This window comes from Lathyrus oleraceus, chromosome 5 (assembly GCF_024323335.1).
Source record: "Lathyrus oleraceus cultivar Zhongwan6 chromosome 5, CAAS_Psat_ZW6_1.0, whole genome shotgun sequence".
NCBI classification, from domain to species: domain Eukaryota; kingdom Viridiplantae; phylum Streptophyta; class Magnoliopsida; order Fabales; family Fabaceae; genus Lathyrus; species Lathyrus oleraceus.
The window spans coordinates 352,757,288-352,779,204 of record NC_066583.1 but is presented as its reverse complement, the minus strand read 5'-3'; positions in this window follow the sequence as shown (position 1 = coordinate 352,779,204).

Genomic DNA, 21,917 nt, shown 5'->3' with positions numbered 1-21,917 from the left:
TACTTGATCAATATAACATGTAAAGATCATTGGGACTCATATATGATGCTTAGAGACATTTTGGATTAATCCTTGGTTGTGCTCTTAGCCATGAGGGTCTCAAACCCTAGATATGAACTTGATAGATCAATGGGGATCATGCCCTACCTACAAAAGAGTTAGGAAAATGCAAAGACATATCTTTGGTATTCAGGTTAGTAAAAATGATAATATACAAGTATGATACAATCACATGGTGCTTGGTGATCTCTCCCAAAACAAACTCAATCAAAGAGGGGTAAGGAGGATGCCAAGGTGTGAACCCAATGCTAATGCATATGATGAAATTGCATGAGGGATCTTAGGGTCAAAATTGGAGTCTTATACTTATTTCTTTCTTGGTCTTCATTCAGAAAACCGTCTCACCGGTATAATACTCAAGCTAATCAGTTTTAAAAGTTGTTCCTCCTAGAGAAAGAGAATCGTGAACTCCATGAAGAGGTGACAACTTTGAGAGACGATTATGAGAGGCTTACTGCTATGATTGAAGCTTTGGCAGCTGCTCAAAATCATCCACCTCCTCCTCAGGCTCCACTTCAGAGGACCGTGATTTCTGAAATTGTCTATATGCCCATCTCTGTGGATCCTGTCAGTGCTCTGCAAAACCACATGTCTTCTGGTTCCCCTTGGGGAATGCCTCATAACTTCGTGCATGAGGGGTATCAACCAGCTGTTGAAGTTCCTATGGCTCAACCTGTTATGTCAGTACCACCTCCCGTGGTTCATGATGCTCCTTATGTTGAAGGACCTATCTTTCATACTGACCAGAGCGAGACTGTTGGTGGTTATGAAAGATTGGATGAGTTTCAAGATCAATTTCAGTCTATGCAGAAAGAAATTTAGGATCTAAGGGGGAAAGATCTGTTTGGGAAAAATGCTCATGATCTGTGTTTGGTTCCTAATGTGAAGATTCCGCATAAATTCAAGGTTCCGGATCTTGAAAATTATAAAGGTAACACCTGTCCCCTGAGCCATCTGGTGATGTACGCCCATAAGATGTCGACTCAAACTGATAATCATCAATTTTGATCCATTACTTTCAAGACAATTTGACTGGTGCTGCTCTGAAGTGGTATGGGGCTCGATAGTACTCAGATCCGAACATTCAATGACCTAGGTGAAGATTTTGTTCGCCAGTACAAATATAATGTCGACATGACACCATACAAGGACCAACCCCGTGCTATGTCCTGCAAGGATAAAAAACCTTCAAGGAACACACACAGAGATGGCGCGAGATCATGACACAGGTTAGTCCTCTGTTGGAGGAAAATGAAATGAAAAAGCTGTTTTTGAAGATGTTAAGTACATTTTATTATGACAGGATGGTAGAAAGTGCGCCTAGTGACTTTACTGAAATGGTAAATATGGGTTTAAGATTAGAAGAAGGTGTCCATGAAGGACGGTTGAAAGAAGGTAGTTCATTTGATGGTTCCATAAAGAATGGGAACTATTTACCCAAGAAGAAGGAACACGGTGCTAATGCTATCTCGCAAGAGAAATGTAGAAGACTTCCTAGGAACGGTCAACGTCATCAACATGCAACGTCTGTAACTCTAGTGATTAATTCTGCTCCAGTTTCTTAAGTAACACCGAGTTATCAACCGCGTTTCCAGCAACACACAAATCAACAGAGGCAACATAATCGTGCCCAGAGGCCTGTACAATTTGACCGAATTCCAATGACTTGTACATAGTTGTTTCCTGCTTTAATTCAAAAGAATTTGGTGCAAATAAGAACTCAATTGGCTGTTCCAAAAGAGATTTCGTGGTGGTATGAACCTGACCAACATTGTGCATTCCACAAAGGAGCACCTAACCATGATTTTGAGAATTGTTTATCTTTGAAAGCTGAGGTGAGAAGGTTAATGCAAAGTGATATCTTATCATTTGAAGATTCTAATCCCAATGTACAAGCTATTCCGTTACCCAAACATGGATATACAACTATGAATATGGTCAAAGGATGTCATGGAAAGTATCGAGTCTTTGACGTAAATCTAATAAAAAAATCCTTGGTTGAAATGCATTTATGCAAATTGAGCTATTACGAGCATGATCATGCCTCTTGTCAAATATGTTCCAGAAATCCTCGAGGATGTGTTGTTGTGAAAAGAGAGTTACAAGAGATGTTAGATCAAAACCTTATTTAGGTTACAAGAGATAGAAATGAAGATGAACATGAGGTGAACGTCATAGTTCCCCGTTTTAATCTCCCAAAGCCGATTGTGATTGCATATGATGGTCAGAGGGTCACTGTTTCTCTGTTGGTTATTCGTTTGACAGGTCCTACGCCTTATAAGTTTGATAAAGTTGTGCCTTATAAGTATAATGCTAGTATGGTAGAATACGACAAAGAAGTTCCTATTCCTGCTTTTCCATCCGGATTGTACATCGTCGATGTAGGTGGTGTGACTCGAAGTGGTCGAGTATTTGCTGTTGTAGCTCCTAAGAGGACTGAAGATGTGGTGATAGACAAATAAAGTCAAGAGAAAAATCCTGTTGTATAAGCCGGCCAATCTATTATTGTGAATCAGGATGTTGATCAAGATGAAGTGCTGAAAGTAATCAAGAAGATTGATTTTAATATGGTGGACCTGTTGTTGCACACCCCGTCCAAGATATCTGTGATATCCTTACTGATGAGTTCACAAGCACACCGATAAGTTTTGTAGAAGGTCCTGAAGCAAGCCTATGTGGACCATGACGTGAAAATTGATTAATTTGATGGCATTGTGGCCAATATTACCGCATGTAACAATTTGAGCTTCAGTGATGAAGAGTTGCCCAAATAGGGAAGGAATCATAATTTGGCCCTACATATCTCTATGAATTGTCAAGAAGATTCCATGTCCAATATGATGGTGGATACTAGATCCTCGTTGAATGTTCTTCCTAAGTCTACAATGTCTAAACTTACTTACCAAGATGCTCTAATGAGATTCAGTGGAGTTATTGTGAAGGCCTTCAATGGCTCGAGGAAGACTGTAATTTGGGAGGTTGATCTCCCAATAAAGATAGGTCATTTCTTATTTCATATCACTTTTCAAGTGATGTATATTCATCCCGCTTATAGTTGTCTCTTAGGACGTCCATATATTCATGAAGTTGGGGCAATTACATCAACCCTACACCAGAATTTGAAGTTTGTGAAGAATGGGAAGTTAGTGACCGTGGGTGGCGAGCCGGCCATGTTGGTGAGTCATATCTCTTCATTTTCATACATTGATGCCTAAGAAGTTGAGGGAACGTCATTTTAAGCTCTTTCTGTTGATGATATTGTTGTTAAGAAGAAAGAGGAATCCATGTCATCCTTAAAAGATGCCCAGTTTGTGGTGGAGAATGGCCAATCTACTAGATGGGGACAAGTTGTTGAGCTTGTCGAGAACAAGAACATAACTGGTTTGGGTTTTTCACCTAGTGCAACACGAAGAGATTTGAAGCAAGTTCAGGGAGTGTTTCAAAGTGATGGCTTTATTCATTCCAAAGAATAGGCTGTTGTCGTTATTTCAGAGGATAATGAAGAGCAACAAGTGCCAAACTTTGTGACGCGTGGATCGATGTTCCAGAACTGGATTATTGTTAATTTTCCTTCTGTTATTCACTTGTCGGAGTAATATGTTTGTTTTTGTTATTTCCAAAATCCTTTCATTATGCTCAAGGTGAAAGTGAATCTATGTGGGTTTTGTTTCAAATTTCATTATCATTAATAAAATGTCATTTCATTTATCCATATTATGTTTTTACTTTTTACTTTTTCTGAAAAAAATGGTAACATAATAAAAAGATAATAATCACTTTTATATTTGCATCACAATGTGTGTTTATTTGTTCATGTTCTAAAATCGAGCATAAAATTATTGTGCAGATTAATTGTTAAACGCATTGAAAACAATGACCCTATGCCCTCTTCCAACTTTGAATTTCCTGTGTTCGAAATGGAAGAAGAGGGTGACAAAGAGATTCCTGATGAGATTTATCGGTTGCTTGAGCACGAAGAGAAGACCATTCAGCCTCATAAAGAGTCGTTGGAAGTGATTAATATGGGTTTCAAAGATAACTAGAAAGAAGTCAAGATTGGGGCACTGCTTTTTCCAAATGTTAAGAAGAGGATGTTAGATCTTCTTAGAGATGATGTGGAGGTATTTGTTTGGTCTTATCAAGATATGTCAGGTCTTATACTAATATTGTGGAACATCGATTATTGTTGAAACCAGAATGTCCGCCAGTTAGGCTGAAGTTGAGAAGAACTCACCCTGACATGGATGTCAAGATTAAATAAGAAGTGTAAAAGCAGATTGATGATGGGTTCCTTATTATTGCTGAGTATCCTCTATGGGTGGATAACATTGTACTCGTTCCAAAGAAAGATAGTAAAGTTCGGATGTGTGTTGATTATAGAGACTTGAACAAAGCTAGTCCGAAAGATGATTTTCATCTGCCACACATTGACATGTTGGTAGATAATACATCTAAGTTCAATTTCTTCTCCTCTATGGATGGATTCTTCGGTTATAATAAGATCAAGATGGCGCTCGAAGACATGGAAAAACAACATTTATCACACCTTGGAGAACATTCTTCTATAGAGTGATGCCTTTTGGTTTAAAGAATGCTGGTGCAACATACCAAAGAGCTATGACTACTCTTTTCCATGACATGATGCACAGAGAGATAGAAATATATGTTGATGATATGATTGCTAAGTCGAAGAATGAAGAATATCATGTCGAGTATTTGTTAAATCTGTTTCAGTGGTTGGGAAAATTTAAGCTTCGGTTGAATCCTAATAAATGTACTTTTAGTGTTCGTTTAGGCAAGCGGTTGGGTTTCATTGTCAACCAGAAAGGTATCAAAGTAGATCCTGATAATTCTTGCCACCTCTGGGCGTACTCCTTGAAAGGTCATCTCTTTCTCTTCCAGCGGAGGCACAATCTGTGCAGCTAATTCTCGCCACCTCTGGGCGTACTCCTTGAACGTTTCCTTGTCCTTCTGGGACATGGCCCTCAATTGATCCCTATCGGGAGCCATATCAACATTATATTTGTACTGCTTGACGAAGGCTTCGCCAAGGTCGTTGAAGGATCGGATGTTCGCGTTGTCCAAACCCATGTACCATCTCAGAGCGGCACCGGACATACTATCCTGGAAATAATGGATGAGGAGCTGATCATTGTCGGTCTGAGTCGACATTTTCCGTGCATACATGACCAAGGGCAAGTATTTCCCTTGTACTTTTCAAAGTCAGGCACTTTGAATTTTACAGGGATCTTGACATTGGGAACAAGGCAAAGTTCAGCAGCAGACTTGCCAAAGAGGTCCTTCCCTCTGAGAGTTTTGAGTTCCTTGCGAAGCTCAAGGAACTGATCATTCATAGCATCCATCTTTTCATACACGTCCGGGCTCTCAGATGGCTCAGAGTGATAGATGGTGTTGTCTACCCTCGGCATAGTATGCACGACCGGAGGTGGTACAACAAGGACCAGGCTAGATGTCGACAGAGAAGCAAACGTTGGGGCGAGACTCTCAGGAATAAAGTTCGCGGGCATCCCCCAGGGAAACCCGGCTGGCATAGCAGTTGGCACGAAGTGGGCACTGGCAGCAAGCACTGTTAAAGAGGCAATCTCAAAGATGACTGTCCTCTGGGGAGGAGTTGAAGGTGTTGGAGTAGACTGGCTCTGGGCGGCCAAGAAAGACTCCATCAGGACAGTCAGTCTTGCCACTTCCTCATTCAATTCTCTGTTTTCTTATTCTAGGTGATCCATCACTCTTGAAGAGTTGGCTCTGGTGTAGTACCGATGCGTTAGTTTATCTTCAAAATAAATGAAGAACACAGAGTTAGACCACTGAACAAGAAGCCTTGAGCAAAACCTGCTTATGCACATGATGCATGCAATGCATGTGCATATGATTTATTTTTTAATCAGAGGAACTTTAGAGTCCTATTTGCAAATATTGGAAATATTAATCATTTTAGACATATATGGAAATATCATATCAATAATATCTGGAAAAAAATTTACACCAAAGAAGTACAGTCTTGGTAACCAAATACAATACAAGAGAGAAGGAAAATGAACATCCTATGGAACCCTAGAAACAATCGTCCAAAGCTCTCGAGACTGGAAGATAAGCTGCACGAAGCCTCTTCATCTCTCGCTCATAGGCTGCCTTCATATCTGCCTTCTTTTTGGCGAGTCGATCGTACTTACTCTTCCAAAACTTGGAAGACTGAGGAAGAAGAGAAGTCACGACATCATCAGGCTCGTCGATAACCTGATGCTCAAGAAACTCTATCAATGCATCCTTATCTCTAAGTTGTTGAAGTAGCTCCTCTCGCTCACGGATCCAAGCACGTGAACGGTCTTCATCTCTCAACTCCTCTACTCCTTGGTCAGGGAGGGTTGAAGGCCCAGCCACAACCAAAGGTGTAGGTCTTGGATAATCATAAGGCATAAGGTACTCAAAATCTCTCCTCCTCACCCACGAGGTGTAGGGTTCCAAAGCAATACAATTCTTCAGACCAAGCTCTTTCCTTCTCTTCTTATGAATCTTGCGCCAAGCGTGGACCATTCTGCCCTTCAAGCCTTGGGGATCTTTACCCTCTTGAAAAAACACACCTTCTAACAAAATGTTATTAGGTTTATCCTTTAAGGGGAACCCAAGCTGACGACGTGCCAAGATAGGGTTGTAGTTAATCCCACCACATGTACCAAGAAGGGGCACATTGGAGAATTCACCATAAGAGTTAATAATCTGCACACTATCATATACACGGTTGTACCAAAAGATATCATCATTAGTGAGAGACATAAGTCTCGTGGACCATCGTAGACATCCTTTGTTCTCCTTGAAGGCGACCATCTGTGGTAAGTGCGAAATAAACCACTTGTACAATAGAGGCAAACAACACACAATGGTACCACCACCCTTTGCATTCCTCATATGCAAAGAAAAGTAAGTGTCACCCAACAGAGTCGGAACGGGATTAAGAGTAGAGAAAATCCTAATAGCGTTCACATCCACAAACTTGTCGATGTTGGGGAATAACACTAGCCCATAGATGAGAAGTACAAATATGGCCTCAAAGGCGTCCTCACTCATGGCCTTCCCATACAAAGTAGCTTGAGCAATGAGGAACTCAAAAGGGAGACCTTGAATTCCATCTTTGGTAGTCATATGAGCACCCACAATAGACTCATCTATATGCAACACATCAGCAATCTCTTGAGAAGTAGGAACTCTCTCCAAGCCACTGAACGACAACTGATCTAGATTAGGTATACCTACAAGATAGGCATACTCCTCAAGCGTAAGCAAAAGCAGGAAATCCGGAAATGTGAAGCAACGGTACAAGGGATCATAAAACTGTACCAACACACTCATCAGTCCTTCATCCACCTGAGTAGCAAGAATAGATAGAAGCTTCCCATGACGAGCCTTGAACTCCAAAGGATCTAATAAATAGGATGTCAAACTCCTTAACTCTTTCAAGTCGGGTTGTCTGAAACTGTACTTCTTTGTGTTCCTTCTTTGTCTATCTGTAACGGGGTATTCGTTACCATTAGAGATATTGACTAAATCCAAGGTAAACCATATAAGTCATGTCGCCACCGCACATCTATTTATCCAAAGGAATGGTTAGAAAGCAAACAAAAACCTAAAAGTTTTATCGAATCAAAAACTAGTAAAAATGTCAGAGATCGGGGTAAGGGGGTTGGTTATGCAATAGGAAGGTTTTAAGCACCCAAAACATCCTAGGCACTCCTAGGGAGCCCTTTTCACACTTGTTGTAAGGTTGGTATTTTGTGAAAATTTGTTTGTGCAAACATGATTGAAGAGATGAGAAGAGAATATACAAGTTAATTACAATTTGCATTTGGATGGATAAACCCATTGCCTACGTACCATCTGAAAAAAGATTAGGATCAAAACCTCGTAGTTCGGGGTAAAAATCTCAAAATGAGTTGGTGAATTGATTGGTCCAAAAGCCTTAAGGTCTTTTGCTATCCAAGGGAGAAAACTCAACCTAAAACCACAAATCCACCATGTAAGGATAACTTCAACATGCTAGTGAGGGGTTAACCCTATAATAAGCATGGAAGTCTCATTGTCCATCACTAAGGATATAGGTGAGTATTACATCTACCTCAAGGATAACTCCAACCTAATAGCTACAGGTTATGAAAAAGTTTTGATAAGGAAGTGGCCATTGAAACCACAAAAGTATTTGAATGAGTTGTATTTACCAATGAAAAGTATTTACCAAAATATGATCAAAGTTTGCTTAAAGATTCAATTCAAAATGAGTGTTATGAAAAAAAGTTTTATAATCAAAAGCATAAGGCTTAGGTTTCTAATGTTTAGAAAGAAGTGTTAAATGTTTGTACAAAAGTTTTGGCTTGCGTTAGAGTGGAGGGAAGAAGAAGAATGGCTAAATTCCTAATCATACAAGAGATGAGGGATAAGAAACAAGACCACAAATGGAGTTCCTCTCTTGAGATCATATTGATGATCCAAGTAGCTCCCATCCTTTAGAATATGCAAGCAAAATAAGTGTAAGCTCAAGCAATCAACATAATCAAACAAGCTCTTATAAGATCCCCAATATCTCTTGTATCTTTCACTTTGGATGAACATGGCAATGGTTCTTCAATTTGGCTCAAATAGGATTCCCTAGCACAAAAGCACACACATCAAAAGGTTCCATGAAGTAAATCAAGAATGAACAAGAGTGAGTTTAGAGATTTGGTCTTTCTAATCCATCTTCAACATTAAGGTCCTTTACTTCCAATTTTGCATAGGGAATGTCCTAGAAACTAAGTCCATTTGTCCATTTTTTGCCTTTGGTCCACAACAATCAAAACAAAACATAAGCACAATAATATATACACAATTATGTGCTCAAGTGAGCAAAAGGCAAATTGCATTAACATAAACATGTGCTCAAGTGAGCAAAGACCAAAACAAATGAATAATATGAACAAGAATAGTAAATTGCATAAATGTAAAGAGCAAGAATTAAATGTTAATTGTTAATGGTTAGTGTTAATAGTTAGTGTGCCATAAGGCAAATTTAGCGCTATGTTAAGCAATCATAATTGGACTTATGTAGAAGTCACAACTATCTGAGGCCGGTCAATAATAATGTAGGCAACAACACAGGTTAGAGGTTTTGATTAGTGAATCAAACTCCAACAACTTGCCATGCCAAAAAGAAAATGAGAAATTATTTTATATTGATTTAGGTTCTTTGCACGATTTAGGAAGAAACTTATCCTTAATGCAAAGCCATTCATTTGATCCATGATCAAGATGAATTAGATTTGAATCAAGGAAGATTAAGCCTCCATGTATCAATGCTAACCACCGATCCTTAACTCATTGATCAAAAAGAAAAAGAGAGAAGAAGAAGAAGAAGATGAAGAATTAAAATGCATTAATGGAAATGGAGTAAGATCATCAACAAGCATTGACCAAAGATAAAGAAGATTAAGGTCAAACAATGGAAAACAGAAGCAAGATGATGATTAGAGGTCAAGAAACAAATAAAATATTTTTGGCATTTTTTAATATTAAAATAAAACTTGAATTAAAATAATAAAGAGAGGTCAAACTTCAAACTCACTTTAAATCAACTTTGAAAAGTCCAAGTGAATTATCACAAGTTCAAAAAAGGTCAAACAAAGTTTGACAAAAAATTTCAGCATTTTTAAAAGTCAGAAACTATTTTAAATCAATTAAAAATGCATAAAAATAACCTAATTGAACTAAAATCTCAAATAAATCTCAAATCAATTAATAAATTAATGAGAATATTTTTCATGGATCTATCATCATTCAAAGAGGTTGGAAAAATATTTTTGTATTTTTTGAATATCAAAAACTATTTTAAATGAATTAAAAATAACTAGAAAAGAGAAGATTACTAAAAAATATCAAATGATAAAATAAAAAATATTAAAAATCATTTTTAGAAAGTAGAAATTAAAAGGAGAAGAATGAAATTGGTCCCATAATTTTTGGACCAATAATGAGAGAGATATGAATTTTTAATAAGAAATGGAATTAAAAGAAATAAAAGAAATAAAATCAGAAATTAGAAAAAGGAGAAAAAGCGTAGACCGTCTGATGATCTCTCATTAATTGACGTGGATCATCACGTGGCCAAGAAGCGCACGCTCACCATACACGCTAGTCAAACGCAACACACCAAGCCATTAAATAAGTCATAAGGTTGGACGCGTGAGATTGAATCTGGAAACATGAATGGACGGTTCTGATGAAATCTGGTGACCAGACGGTGGCCAACGCTACCGTCTTCTTCGGTCAAACTTCGACCAAGTCAAAAATTGCAGAAATTAAAATGGTAACCAAAAGGCCCGATCCTGGCATCAATCGAGAGCTAGGGTGATGTACATCACCCCTGTACCATTCAAATCCATTCTAGATCTCTATGTTAAGAGAAATCAGAAGTGGAAGATCTGTGGTGTTCATATGAACTTCATGATTTTCAAAAATTAAAATCACAACAATGTTGCCTCTATGCAGAGGACTTCATATCACACAACAAAAATGAAAATCAAGCACTATGCAAGTAGATTCGAAGGAAATAACAGTTGGTATGAACCTTTGATTTGCAAGGATTTGAGTCACAATCCTTGGATGCTAATGCTTACAGTTGACACTATAGATAAAGGAGAAAAGGTTTAGGAACTTTAAGATCTGAAAATTGATCAATGAAATCAAAATTCAGATCTGAAATTTTTGAAGAAAAGAGAGTTAGTTCCTTTAGTGATGGCTGGGTTTTCAGTTTAGTAGCAATTGGGGCGCCTTAAGGTTGAAGAAAGGAAGAGCATTGGCCTTGTATTTATAGGAGAAGCAAGCTGAAATGCATGATCAAAATGCTTGCATGAATGGAAAGGGCCTCCATGCATGGGCCTGTACAGGCGCATGGAGGGCCCAATTCCAACTGGAATTGAAAGTTGATGCATGATGAAAGCAAAATGGACGTGCAGATTTAGTAGTAGCAGCTCATGCAAGTCAATTTAAATGATTTTCAAAAAATGCACTATTAGGTTCAAGCCTTCGAAAATGCCATGTTAGAAATAGGAACACCGCCTCATGAGTAATGGTTGGAAAGCTTATTGCATAAGGATCATTTGTTATGTTGATAAAAACTCCATTTGAGCCCTGGAAATTGATGAAAATTGGACATGAAGTGTAGGGTGCAAAACATGCATATGTGAGATTTTCAAAATTGGCCAAAGTTCAAGCCCTTCTGTCTCAATGATGCAAGCTCCAAATGACAAAATATTCAACATACAAGTTGTAGATCTTTTCATGGAAATCAATGTGGACTTAAATTTTGCATCAATTGGATTTTTGATGAAGAAGTTATGGGTACTTGAAGTTGGACTTTTTCACATTTCAATGCATTTGGTCCAAAGTGACCTATAATGTTTTGCATTATCACATGTATTTCTTTTGAGATTTTGAAATTTTGTTCAACATAACATTTGGAGTAGACATCTTAATATTTCCAATTTATTTGATCCCACCTCAAAATAATGAAAAATGAAGGAGTTATATCCTTGGGAAGTTGACCCAAAATTAGGGTTTCAGTCAAAATGACCTATAATGTCTTGGAATGGATGATGACCTTCCAAGCTTCAAATCAATTTTTGATGAACATGAAAGTTTTTCATAGAGTACTTAAGAACATTTTTTCTATTAGGGTTATCTCCATTTTACTAACACATCAAAAGTTAGGTCTCAGTGTATTTCAAAATAGCTAGATGAATTGACTGATCAACTTCCCAAGTCCACACCTCATATCTTGATGAAATGATGATTGAGGGCATTCAGATAAGTTCAAATATGCATGAAATTATGAATTAAGGAATTTCCCTTGATTGTCTTTGACCATGGGTTGAGATTGCTTCATGAGCAAGACACAGTTGATGACACATGAATTAAGGTTTACTTGAGAAACAAGCCTCAAACCCTTTGATTTGCTTTGATCAAAATGATGAATTGAGATACTTGGGAGCATATTTTATGGATGAGAGCTTTGGGAACCATTGCCATGCTTGCTTTCATCTTCTCTTGGCCATGTTAATGCACATAGGATCTCCTAGAAGCTTTAGACCTTATGACTGCCCAAGCTACAAACAAAAGATGTTACTGACATGTTTTTGTGCTTTTGGTTAGTAAATAAAATGAGAAAAGCAATAATATACAATTCAAGTATGCTTGGTGATCTGAAACCAACTCTCAAGAGATCCCACCCAAAGGGAAGGAGCCAAGATGCCTATGATCCTTGAGGCCATGCAAATGCAATGTTATGATGCCATGAGGGATCTTAGGGTCAAAATTAGGGTCTTACAGATGCCCCTATTTAAGGTCATTCTAGCCGGAGAGGTGAAGGTTAAAATCTTCGTCTCGACGAGGTAGAATGGGCTTAAATAATAACAAAGAGACGAATTTTGGTCCCTAAGAGACCTCATGATGCAAATGTATGTATGCAAAAGGGTAATACTCTGTGGAGATATGTGTTCACAGAGGAAAAAGAAATCAGGAGAAAAACTGAAAATCCATAGTGTCATACAGTCAATGGGACAGAGACTCTAGGGACTCTCATGGGGATATGAGAGGGGAAAATGCGTGAGCAGGTCACGACTTGAGACTTACTGAGAGACACGAGAAGAATTCCATGAAAATAAATCAATGGAAGGACTCGAGCTGACTCAAAGATGCATGTATTGGGGAATATGCCAATACAGCAAAACTATCCATGGAGGATACTTCGGACAAAAATCCGGACTCAGATGGGGGGAAAATCCACTAAGGGACTTCGCTGGGGGATGTCCAAATAGGACTCATCTGAGGAAACAACAGGAATGAGGTATTTCCGGTTACTGGGTAATAAGCTCAAGGAGATATGTGATTGAAACACCGGTGTAAGGGTGAGAGAACAACATGCTTGGGGAGAATGAATATATAAGACCGGTATGAGGGTGAGAGATATCAAACATCCAAAACATCTGAGGAAGACCTGAAAAGGTATATTTCAACTCAGGAAAATATGACTTCACAGGGGACAAAAGTCATAATAGGGAGCAGAAGGGAAGGAACACCATGGATACCGGTTACTGGGCATATAATAGGTGACCAACCAAGCGTGAATTGGGGAATATTTCCAAGTCACTCATCATCCGAAAGAAGGGCTGAGAAGCAAACTCGATTACAGGATGGACATTCGACTCCGTAAAAAAAGGGGTTACGAATCTTACTCGACCGAGGAAGAACAAAAGACTTTGACCAAAGAGCGCATGAGATATATTATCTATTACCGTCAGAACGTAGATAATATACTCGCATGGAAGATTATCCACAACCGGTTACAGGGTTAATAAAGGACAAATCAACCGAAAGGAAAGGACATTGGGATACCAAATACTAGGTATAAAATGATGACCAATCAAAGGGAGAAACAATCATTACCGAATAACAGGGTAAATGAAAGATGACTCGATGGGGAAACATTGACAAAGGCAATGATTCAGGAGATATATCACCGATTACTAGGAGATATATCCAAAAGGTGAAGGAAAATCAATACCGAATATTGGATAAAGATAACCGTCAAAGAGGGGATTACATCTACCAATATTAGGTAGAAAACCACGGAAGAGTAACCGTCATCGGTTAGGATGAACAAAATAAGGTTAACTCTGCAAGAGGATAAAATAGGGTTTACAACTACCAGTATAAGGGTAGAGGGCCAACCTCGCCGGGGAAAATACGAATAATTACTAGTCACTGAGCAATTATTCATCTAAAACAGTCGAAATCAAAAGCAGTCAGTCTAGGAACAAGCTAGAGAGACATTATGAAACAAGACTCAACCCAATGAGGATATAACTCAGGGGAGAACTCCATCCCAATATATGTGTTGGGAGGAAACTGAAATAACAATCATCCACGAGGACATAACCCAGTGGGGAATATGGAAGAAAGGGTAAACACTTTCTGCTTATGGGGCTAACTCTACATGGGGATATCAGACGCAAACATCTGCTTGGAGAAATATGTATCACCAAATAGCACCAAACAAAGATATATGGCAAAGAATGTAACATGAATATTTGAATGTTAAAATTATGCATATATGCGTGGTTTATGTATGATGAATGCTGACAAAACTGACATATCTAACACAAACAGGTCCAAAAATCAATGAACAAACATCCGGTACTACATCTCGAGAGAGAAAGCCAGGCCCACTGGAGAACATCCAATATGATGGGGCAAAAGATACCAGGAAACAAAGACCTCTGCAGGGCAGGGAGAATCAGTCACTCCACCTGGGGACAAGATCAGCACACAGATAAAATCCGCCGTAGAAGCAACTTTACTGGGGAAATTATCAGAGGGGAAGGTGAAACTCTACGGGGAACAACCACCAATCTGAAGGTTCCAATGTCACCACATATATTGCACTACTGAAGAAATCACATCTGCTGAGGAGGAAGGGACATTACTCCGCTGAGGAAGGAAGGATAAACATCTTTAACAACCACTCGGCTTGGGAGGAAACCACGAACGGGCTCTGACCAGGAAAAAGCTGGAGATACCTTGATGGTGACCATACTGGTGAGTAAGAGTGGGATTAACCCTGCCGAGGATAGTCGGGAAGCAAAATTGCTGGAGGGGAATTTCTCCACTTATATCAAGGATTTCCTGCTCATCCTGAGGGGAATTTCTCACTTGAAGTGAGGGGAAACTGGCTCCTTCAGAAAGATTAGCATATTCAATTTATCAATCTATAAGGGATTTTAGGTCAATCCACATGAGGGATGACAACCATATAATTGATAACACGAATGCTAAATCCATACTACATGTGGATCTAGAAGATTGAGATCACACCCAGAACTCCCAAATCTCCTGGGATTTGGTGGAGGTACAACTTTCTTCGGTGCCTGCGGAGGAGACAACCTGAAATATAAATAAAGAGGATACAAGTATGCTGGGAATATGAACGAATGTCTTACCCTTTTGGGAATCATACCATCCTTGGGAGAGCACTGAAGACATCCCAAGTATCCTTTTGTCATCGTGAATGTTCACTTTGTTTAATAAACAATTTATGAAAATTTTATTTATTTAAAACAATGATATTTCTCAATTAAAACATGCAAAACATTTGTTGAATAGAAACAAATAAGAGTGCAAAGATTTGGATAACGACTCAAATTTATTTGATGGAATGGTAGTCCGCAAATGGTAAGACTCCATAGATCTTTACAAATTTGAAATTGGTTATATATATTGGAAAAGGGCTACATTGAACATAATGACCATTTCTCCACCAACTCTGAATCCGATGTATTTGAAGCTTCAGCTGACGATGATTGAGCGAGAATCTTTGACAGATGACAGCTTGTAGAACAAAGTCTTGTCAGGATGCAGTTACTTTCCAAATCCCTAATTTTTGCCTAGATGGCCCCAGGGTGAGGTATTCAATCTAGCGGGATATATATATTAATTTTTTATATCTCTAACTTTTGCCTGGATCGCCCTTTCGGGTTTTCAATCCACCGAGACGCTCATTTTTGCCTAAGCCGCCTGTCGCATCCGCGAAAAACAACCGGCGGGCTAAACAAAACAAACAGAGCCGCCACCGTGCGTTATTTATCCCAAAAGAGGGAAAGGAAACGCTCGAAGTAAACCTGGAAAAGACATGGTCTCGCAACCAAAGAGAATGGGATCGGGAGTCGGTTATGCGAAGGGAAGGTATTAGCACCCCTACGCATCCGTCGTACTCGACGGGATCCACGCTCAAAAGATAGGAAAAGGTTGCTAAAACAAACATCACACACACACACTGAAAACAACACAGGTGGGAGAAGAGGGGAGAGGGCTCGCTAGGACATCGTATCCTATGCCTACGTATCTCATCTGGAATGAGAATCAGAGCTACCGTAGTTCGGCTCACGCACGCCAAAACAAAACACACGCAAAACAGGCAAACATGGAACCCGAATGCCAATCGCTGGACTTACATCAGCTTCCGAACCATACAAACCCACACTGGAAACCAAATTCCACTTGATGGACTTATATCGGACTCCAAGCACACAACAAGAAGATATGGAATGCCAATTGCTGGGCTTACATCCATCTCCTACACACAAGAAGAATAACACGCAACAAGTTACTAAGGAGTCGGGAACTCGAGCCTAGTAACTGTCAGGCAAACACACACAAAAAAGAAAAAGGGTGAACACACAGACTAACAGGGAGTCGGGAACTCGAGCATGATAGCTGGCAAGCACAACACACTTAAAAAAAGAAAAGGGTGCCCGGAGAGATCTCGTACGACCTCCTACCTACGTACCTCATCTGGTATGAGGATCAGGGCAACGTAGTTCCCCTGAACAGGGGAGAAAGACTAGCCTAACCAGATACAGAGGGAGACACAACTAGGGAGACTATGACTCGAGCCTAGATGTTATCATGCATATCATCCCTAAGTTAAGGTTGCTATCTAACTTGCTCAGGCAGCAAGCTAATCCTAACCAGGCAAAGCAAAGCATGCAAGCATAATCAAAACAAAGCAAACATTCACAATTAGCACACACTATATACAGACAAAGTGGGCTCACACAAGGGTTAGGCTGCGAAACACAAGCCAACTGTAATCGGGTGATGTTAGCTCTTAACCCTAACATTGAGAGTTAGGGTGAAGCCAGATGAAATAGGAAGTGAGGGGTGTGCCTCACAGCTCTTATCCCTGGCCAGGGAGAGCTTCAGACAAAGAAGTGTGGGTTCAGAAAGTGGGAACCCTTCTACACTTATGACACTGACTCAACTGTACAACTGTACAAGGATCTTGGGTTAATATCCACAATGCATCAACACCAGTTGTGTGAGCAAAGGGATGACTCAACTGAATAGCAGGAGATGGATTGCACATCTCTTGTATCTGCCAATTGCCTTAACAAAGGTCTTTTCCTGCTTGGGGACAAAGATAAACAATCACAAGCATTGCCTCTTAAGGAGGACTTCAGACAGGTGCCTGGCCAAGTAACAGGCCAGGTCTTCCAGACTACATGGAGTCAGTGAGTTCTACCTCAATTGGTTAAGCAACCAAGCAACAGCAAAAGCAAGTTCACAATGAACTATAGCAACTAAGGTACCTGAAAACAATCTAACATAATCAGTACACAGCTCAAACAGTCAAACAGACATTTACAAGTCAACAGTTAACTGTACACAAGCAATGCATCAAGCAAGCAATGCTCAACTCAAATGACTTAGAAGCCACCTACAAAAAAAACTTAAATGTTAATCAACATCAATCAATCAAGCAACTCAAGCCAAGTGAATTAATTCCTCCATGCCATATGCCTTTTGTCCTGAAAACACAACTCAAACATTTAGCACTAACCACTAGGACATGGCCTAGGGTCAAAATGGGAGAAAAAACCCAAAACAGAACATGAAAATTATCAAAAACCAAGATCAATCAAATGAGAATCAAATCCAAGTGGTCTCATATTCATATCATCAACCAATATCATTTCATAAAGCATTTAGTGCAAAGCATGCAATTTAGAACTTCATAGGACCAAACAGAAAGATCCAATTCAAATCTACTCACAAACATTTCAATAAATCCCCAAAAACTTCATGGCTAAACAGCAATCATGACATGATCATCACACCAAATTTCAAGTCAATTGGGCAATTGGAAGCAAGTCAAATAAAATCCATAAGTCAAGGTATGCATATACAAGCTCATACAAGGCACCAAATCATACATCAACTTCAAGCAAGCATAAAACAGACTAGGAACATGATAAATGCACCAAACCAAATCCAAGATAAAATTCAATGTGTCTAGGATCACTCCACAAAATTTCAAGTCCATCCAATACATATCAAGAATTTCACAAATCATTTAAGATCATGACTCACAAAAGGTCCACAATTGGTCAAACAGAAAGGAAATTCTCAAACAAATTGGAAATACATTCAAAAATTCCATAAAACATCATGCTCAAACCTAACATCCAGAAGCATCGACATGCAAAAATTCACATCAATTCAAGTTCATATGGCATGGTAATGAAAATCCACAAATTGGACAAGAAATGGTGTGACACACATTGTCACACCTATATTGAAATGATCATATCTCACAAACCAGGAATGATAAAATCACAAACTCAAAGCCAAAATGTTCATAAAGGTGTCTAGTTTGTACATGTAAAATTTCAAGAATTTTGGATTAAGCATCATTATTTCACAATCAAAATAGTAACCAATGTGCAAGCATACATAAGCATGAGCAAACCCTAGGCCATTTAAAAAATCACACGTGCACAAATTCTGGAAAAATTATCATTAAATAGTAGACATGATGATGAACATTGTGAAAAAAATTCCATGTGATTTGGACAATTATTCAAGAAGTTATGGATTTTCTAATGTGGAGAAAAATTAAAAAAGGATGAATGAAGTATGTGAAACATGTGAAATGTGATGAACTAAAAATGCAATAAGGCAAATATGGAATTGTCATAGCCAGGAATCGAAGGGAGTATGGTTTTGAAAAGAGGCGCGCTACAGTGTGGACCTGGACACATGGTCTAGTACAAGCGCTACTAACACCAACAGCATGCAAGCAAGCGAAAAAGAAGATCAAAACGTGTTTCTGGAAAACTTTCTTAGGGTTTATCACGTGTTCATCACAAGTTCATAGCTCAAGAACATTTTGTCACGAAAATCAACAATCCGTATATCATTGGAATCCTTGTTCAACATACATCACAAATCTCAAATCAATTTGGATTAATTCTTCCTAATTTCAAAGTTTCGAAGAAGAACACATTCATGCATCAAAATGAAAATCAACATAACTTTCTTGTTTCTCAACGAAATTCAATGATTCGAATTGCAGATTACTCTACATGGAAAGATCTACAAGATGCATCAATTGATTTCATGAATTGTGCAAATCGAAAACTGACCTTCAAGTGATGGCAGAACTGAATTCGATGTTTTCTGGCTTGGAAATGCTGAAACAGAAGCTCCACAACTCTTGTATTATGCTTTGGATGAATGCTTTGATGTTAATTATGCACGATCTTGATGAAAATTCAAATTGCCATTGAAGAAGCTTGATGCAACAGTTCACGATTCTTCAAGATTTCTCCAAGATTTTGCTTCAATCCACTTCAAGTATGCATGTAGATGATGAAGAGATCGAATGCAAGGCAAAAAGAATGAAGAAAATTGATGAAGAAAGTTGAGAGAAAAATGAAAAAGTTTTGGATCTAGATCTCAATTTCCAAATTCTGTTATGATTAGCAATGAAACAGTTGTGATTTAGTTTATATATGTGATGTTAAGCTAGTCCCTAATCATGATTAGTGTTAATGCAAGTGTTTAAGCCAAAACCAAGTTTTATGACAAATTTAGCATTTCACCCTCAAGTGCACAAAACCAATGTAACAGTGAAATTTCTGGTTTGGACCAATTGCAAATGATGTTTAGAGGCCAAGGCAATTGGAAAAACATGAAAACAATGCATATTTCTCAAATTCACTTTTTTCCTCCACTTTTCAAATTAAGTTCACATGAAAAATGTATTTTTTGTGTGATGAGTTTTAATGAAATGTGATGCATGAATTGAATAGAGGAGATCAAAAGAAATTTGCTCCAAAAAGTCCCACTCCATTTGGCCATTTGGTGTGAAAGTTATCCAAGCTTGAAGTTCAAAATATCTTGACAATGATTTGATCATACCTTGCCAAACACAAATGCGAAATTCATGTTCTTGGACTTTTTGGAAAGGTGAGAGCAAGATCTACAACTTTCATGTTGGACAAAATTTCATTTGAAGCATTTTTGGACATGTAATTTTAAGGAGAAAACCTTTCCATTTTTGGCAATTTTGAATTACAGGTCACTTTCTATTTTTGGAAAGTTTTCATCTGACTTTATTTTCTTCATTCTTGATAATTGAAATGTCAAATGAAACTTGTTTGGACATGAATGAAGTGTCTCTAACTCTCTCCCACCTCCAAATCCATCAGTTGACCTTTGGTTGACTTTTGTTGACTGACAGATGAACTGGCCATGCATAGATGAACTTGAGCTTCAAACTCCTGATGAAATGGCTCAATGATGAAACCCTAGCTTTCATAAGCTCAATATAATCATATGATGATCCTCTATCTCAATGAAGACCTCATCTCCTTAACAAGCCCTGATCGGCACACTACAACTGATTAGGGTTGACCAGAGGTCAAAACCCTAATCTCAAGGAATCTGATCAAGCATAAGGAATCTCCTGGTGATGATAAGCCCATGATGATGATGATGTACCATTTCAACCAAGATGAAGCTGAACCCTCCTTGAGGAACCAAGAAACCCTAATTTGAAGCACAAACCCTCAGATGGTTAGTGATCCATTCAATGAAACCCTCAGCTTGAATCTTTCAACCTCTTTATCTTCTGATCAAGACCTAGGAGGATGACTTGCTCAATGTCTCTACATGATATGCAAAGATGCAATGCCTAATGACCTACAAAATGAAATGCAATATGCAAAGCTAGTCCCAAGAGAGGAGGGCAAATTTTGAGGTGTTACAGCTGCCCCTATTCAATCCACTGTGAACCTGTCGATATGAACAGCCTCGGCTTTCAGATGATCAGGGTGATGAGTGATTGAATACCAAGAACAGACGAACAATTTGCACTCTGATGGGAAAATAATTAACAATGCCTGTCAGAATCGGCAAAGAAACAATCTTGAAGAAAAAATCCGTCTGGTACGGAGAAAGTCGGCCTGAATACCGAAACAGAAATGTCGACCTGGATACCAAAATAAATGGTAACACAGGGATAACCATGGCCTGAACACCCTATCCGCTGGGGATTATTATTTTTTACTTTTTCTTGAACCCCGAAACTTTCTGATGATAATCTTTTTTGCTTTTCTCTGAACCCCGAAAATTTTCTCTTCTTTCGTTTTCTTGAACCCCGAAATTTTCCTTCGCGCAAATGATCCCGGATCACTGCATTTGAACCCCGACATCTTGTTTGCCAAAATAATGAACCCCATTCTCCATTTGAACCCCAGTCGCCTGACGATAACTTGTGATCGCCATTGTGAACCCCGTTCTCCAGAAAATGCCGTAACATTTCCCTTTCTCCATTTAAACCCCGCTCTCCAGAAAATGCCTCAACATTTCCCTTTCTCCATTTGAACCCCGCTCTCCAATTTCTTGTGATAATTCCGCTGGCAACGTCGGAAATAACACCAAACACCACTCTGAGGGCGACATATCAGAGGGTACACCTTCACAAAAGGAAGGTAACATGTGCATCTCTTCCTCAGAAGACACCCATAACGACCTCCATTGGCCTCAACCCAAGTCTAAGGTGACACATGAACAGAAGATAATCCTGAGGACCTCATCCCGGATATAATCTTCAACTCCAATCTCTATTTGAACCCCGCTCTCCAGAAAATGCCGCAACATTTCCTTTTTCTCCACTTGAACCCCGATTGTCGCGCTGATCGCGTAACGTCCTTTGATTTTATTTCCATCTCCGCCCGACGGAAAAATTTCCTCCAGTATCGCACTACTGGGGAACATTGCTGATCTGACGTCATGATGCTAAACTCCTCAGAGTAACATCTTCCAACTTCTGTCTCGCACGACAGAAATCTCCTCCAGTATTGCACTACTGGAGAACATTGCTGACCCAACACCACGATGTTAAACTCCTCAGAGTAACATCTTCACCATCCGGCGAAACCAAACCTCAAGCGGTAACCACGGCTCGAGTAATT